The sequence below is a fragment of the Miscanthus floridulus genome, chromosome 14 (genome assembly GCF_019320115.1).
Source record: "Miscanthus floridulus cultivar M001 chromosome 14, ASM1932011v1, whole genome shotgun sequence".
Taxonomy (NCBI): Eukaryota; Viridiplantae; Streptophyta; class Magnoliopsida; order Poales; family Poaceae; genus Miscanthus; species Miscanthus floridulus.
In genome coordinates this window covers 33727519-33732668 of record NC_089593.1, presented here as the reverse complement: position 1 = coordinate 33732668, position 5150 = coordinate 33727519, and the positions used below count along the sequence as shown (strand labels likewise).

The 5150-nt window shown below is 42.1% G+C and overlaps 1 non-coding gene across 1 annotated transcript; it reads left to right on the top strand.

Annotated features, from left to right (window-relative positions):
* The first annotated feature begins 1628 nt into the window (after positions 1-1628).
* On the top strand, positions 1629-1735 carry LOC136506355 (small nucleolar RNA R71). Its single transcript, XR_010771564.1, has one exon. It is a non-coding gene; the product is annotated as a small nucleolar RNA R71 (small nucleolar RNA).
* Positions 1736-5150: the final 3415 nt, after the last annotated feature.

The window sequence follows — 5150 nt, the reverse complement described above, 5'->3', positions numbered from 1 at the left end:
CAAATTTAAATATCACATTTACATTTGATCAAGGTAAGCTCATCAACTCAAGCACAATGCTTAATTTGAAAAGCCTATGAAAGCATGATCGATCACTAACCATACTTCAAACCAAAATGTACTTTGTATAAAACATGGAAGATAATTTTATTCTAGATATATGAAAGCTGAACTAATTGTTTTCATTTTAGCATATTTTAAAGTATAGTCTATAGTTTTATTATATAGAAATTGTAAGCAAATTGAAAAGGATAATTGTCGATTGACCTTCAGCAAGGGCTCACTGTTTAAAGTCCAATGAGCAGGACTTTTCTCCTTTCAGTGCTTACTTGAAGATGGTGCGCCCATGCATAGAGAAGTAGGTGTGGATGCTGATCCTTTTATCTACCATACCTGTCTGATTCCTTTACGTGGTTGTTTCTTGGGTTGTTTGTTTTTAAGGTGTTCATGCATGTTAAATCCATTAAATGGGCATCATATTGTTTTCCCTTGAATATGAAAGCAAACATGCCTAGATCCCACATGTAGTACTATATTTGTGGTGTTAAGAAATGGTCTCCTTAGGAGGAGGGGAACTTCCTCTTTGCGACCCATGTCTAGAACGATGAAGTCCGTAGGAATGTATGTGTCTCGAATTCTTAACAAGATATCCTTGGCTAATCCCTCCGGGTGTCATGAAGTTTGATCCGCCATCTGTAGTCTGAAATTTATAGTGGACAAAGGTCCACCCAAAATCTTATCATATATTACCTTGGACATAACATTGATGCTTGCTCCAAGGTCACAGAATGTGTTGTGGAAGACATGTGGGCCTATTGAGCATGTGATCGTTGGGCGGCCAGGATCTTCTTTCTTGGTGACGAAAGGTGGATATACAAAACAATCATGGCTTTCCTGACATAAAGGCTTATCAAACCTCATTGAGACCATTTTAACAAATTCGAGAGAAGTTTCGGGTTTCCCCGGAATCTTTCCTGAATCAGAAATAGGTAGCACGGCAGCAACTTGAGCTATTTGAGTTTCGATCATATTATTAAAGCTCAATTGGTTTTTGATGGATGAAGATAGGTTTTCAAGTTTAGAATTTATGTTTTCTATCATTTTATCATTATACATTAACTTTTTAGTTAGATTTTCATTAATTTTTGCTTGGCCTAGGACCAAGTCTTTCAAGGAGAGTTGAAGTTCGAATTACCCCCTTGTGGGAAGGACTGGTTGTTCCACCCATTCTTGTTGTTGGAACCCGTTGTTGATGTAGGATGCTTCTTCATGGGTCTCAGGGCAATTATTCCCCGAGTGTCCGACCTCACCACAAACCTCGCAAGTCATTTGAGTCTATGGCCTTGACGATGCCCTTCATTGCCCTCTCGTCGGTGGCACGCTCGTCAAGTCTCTTTAGTAACAAATCCATTTTTGCTGCAAGCATATCCACCTCCTTCACGGTATGCATGCCTTTTTGTTGTTTTCGTTCCTCTCACCAGCTTTGGTTTGCCACCATCTTCTCGATGAGTGCTGTGGCATTGTTGATGGTGAGGGAGAGAAATGCTCCTCCAGCAGCAGCATGTACATGCCCCTTTGACATGGGTGTGAGCCCCTCGTAAAAGTTCTAAAGCACGAGCCAGTTCTCCATTCCATGGTGTGGGCAGGCCTAGATGTAATCCTAGAGCCTCTCCCATGCCTCAAGGATGGATTCCATGTGATTTTGCTGGAAGTTTGAAATTTCCCCCCTCAGGGCATTGGTTTTTCCCATGGGGAAAAACTTCACGAGGAATGCCACTTAAGATTTGTTCCATGTACTGACAGCTTCCTTCTCCTTGTAGAACCACTGTTTCGCCTTCCCCGTGCGAGAGAAGGGAAACAGGCAGAGCTTGACGCTAGCTTGTGCGACGTCTTTTGTGACTATGCTATCGCACAGCTCCCAGAAGAGTTGCAAGTGTGCACTTGCATCCTCGCTTAGCAAACCACAGAATTGGTTTGCCTGTACCATCGTGATGAGGCTAGTGCTTAGCCCGAAGTTTCCAGTACACGTGTTGATAGCGGGCCCAACAGGCATGTTGGCAACAGCGGGGGTGGAGTAGTCGCGGAGTGACTTGGCCATAGCGGTAGTAGCGGATAGTACCAGGGTGATTGGTTCAACTACCGACGGAGTAGCAGAAGAAGTGGTACGAGACATGTTCTTCCTTAGGAGTGCCTCCGGATTATCGGTGTAGTTGTTTGGTAGATCAAAACCACTCATACACTATCCTATTTTCATCCACATCAGGAAGAAAACAAGCAGAATTAGCCTGCATGAACTATGGCTACCATTACATGCATGTGCTCATGATCATGTCCTACTAGATTCTTTTACCTATACCTTTCCCGGCAACGGTGCCAGAAATGCTTGTTGGCATTTCTTAGCGCAATCACCAAGTGAGGAGGTTTTAATTCCATCACCGGCAACGGCGCCAGATATGTCTGTTGGTATTTCTTAACACCATTACTAAGATTGAGTTAATATTAGCAACACCGCCATGAAACACCAACTACGATAGTTCTTAACAATTATAGAGAATATCCACAAGCACATAGATCTATCGTTGTAGCATTTCACCCAAAAGTATTTAGGTTATCGTTATTTATATTTTCCCAAAGGAGGGCAAGGTATTAAGATTCTAGCATGAGCATGACCAAGATTACATACTTGCATAGTGAACCATAGTTCATGACAGGGGTAAAAACGGTATATCAAGGATAGTGGACACACATCTGGGCCAACCTCAAGGATAAAAGGAAAACAAAGAATAAAAGAATGTTCCTACGTGGAGCCGGCATGTTCTAATATAGCCGTGCAAAGAACAATTGATGATCATAAAAGTTACATGATTAGAGCTAGAGCTCAGTGTAAGATAGGTCAGGAGGCCACCGAGTACTGGTCTGCCAGCAACCTCGTGTGACAATTTAGACTCCTACACCCTACCTGAATGTGGGGGTATACAAGGAACGGACAGGGCTGTCACCACCTGTCGCCTACCCCTCAACCATGGAGTAGGAAATGTATTTACCTGATTCTCCATACCCAAGCACCATGCTTGCGTACACAGAAACTACCCAAAATCCATCGGGTCCCTGACCCTACGGATCGACAGGTAAAGAACTTGGGCACACCTGAAAGCACGATAAACCACCACCTCAACTTAGCTCTAATTCTACTCATATAAACTATATGAATGATTAAGCATAAAATTCTACATGTTAAGATCATAGCATACAAACTATATGCTACTTCATATATCATGATTATAACATGAGAACTATAGTCTAGTTCAATGTATTTCTATATTGTAAGTATGAGAGCATGAATATGGAAGAACTCTTTATATTCATACCAAGTGTTGCTTTTCTTCCAAGGAGACAAGCTCTGCAAGTAGCTCTTGCCTTGCTCACAATACTACTACTAAAACTAAAAGAGTACAAGAGATGAGTTTTGAGAATGAGCTCTAGCCCTTTTTTTATAGTGGAGTGTGGTCGATTTGGCATCCATAAATTAGGAAACATTCAGCAACCGCCTATGCATGGTGGCATGCAACCGCCTGCAGAAGATGGGCCTGGATGGTAGGGGTGGGGGTGCGGGCGCGCCCCTAGTGCGGCCGCACCAGGGCTAGCCCCTCTCACCACCGACTTCGTGCTGTGGGCTGCTGACTGGGCCTAGATCATCCCCATGTCGGTGCTCGGCCCAAATTCTTTGTTGGAGTGGGCCTTTTCTTGGTACTTTGGTATAGAATTTGCATTATGCTTTCTCTTTTGCGCATTTTGATCATTTTCCACTTGTATTCAAATATTTGTCCTGCAAAACATGTTTTCTCCATTACAAGTGGAACTATGTCAATAGTAAAGTCATATGTGTCAAAAGATTATTTATTTCTTCTATTTTGGTTAATAATTGGTGGTCAAATGTTGTCGTTAGTGACTGCAAACAGTACACTAACACCGCCGTATTGGCTTATGATCTGTCCTTGATAAGGTCCTTACTTTCGTCGTATTGGAGCACGACCCGGCTGTGGACGTACACTAACACCGCCGCATTGGCAAATGATCCGCCTGTGCTGAGGCTATCAAAACCGTCATGTGGGCACATCAACTGCCTATGTAGTGGTCACCAGCACCGTCGCCTTGTACTTCGACCCAACTGTCAGCGGTGTGGGTTCACTGTCGCTTCAACAGCCGAGACGCCTGTAGAGGTTAACACCACCATCGCTTCAACGTATGATCTGCCAGTACAAAGGTCATGGTCACCATCGCCTTGCACCACGATCCGCCTTTGATGATCGTTTAGTTGGTGTCGGGTTACTAAAGGATTCGGCAGTGATATACGTTTGATCCTTGCCGCATCATATGTATAACGATGGTGGTGATAACAAAATAATGAACGGCGCTTACATCCAATGGTGACAGAATTTCATTCGGTTTCACAATAGTTACTAATTTAGCTAGGCCTTTAATAGCTTTATGAACACAAAGCATACAGATATATAATCATTACATCCATAAATCATGTTCATAAACAAGAGTACTTTTTACAATAACAATGGACGCTACCATAACATTTTTCACAACTGTTGTCCTAACACAAGAGGTACATACAGCATACTAAAGGTACTGATGTAAACAGACTTATATAACGAAACGACGTAGCTGTGCTCCTTCTATGTGGCACTCCTTGCAAGGCAAAATGAATATAATTAGTGCATCCTTTAGATTGGTAGCCAATGCACCATGGAACCCCTCTTATTCATCTCTGATCCACAACCTAAACAAAGCAGCAAAATTAATAATATTGAACATACCATTCCTTTAGTTAACAAGCCAAAATTGGCCTATACATACATAGAATGAAAACAACTCCCTACCTGAATAAAGACTATCGTGACGATAAAATGCTGGAAATACACCTTTACTGTTCTGCTAATGACTACATGAACAAGAAAACACAAGGAAGATAGTAAGACCCGTTCATATGAAAATGACCTTTTTATCTACAAAAGCAGATGACACAAGCACGGATGACATAAAACTTTCTACGGTCCATGTCATATGCAATCAATGTTTTATCCTTCCCAACAAGGAAAATGAAATTCCATTTTGGATGAAATGTAATCACTTTGTACTCC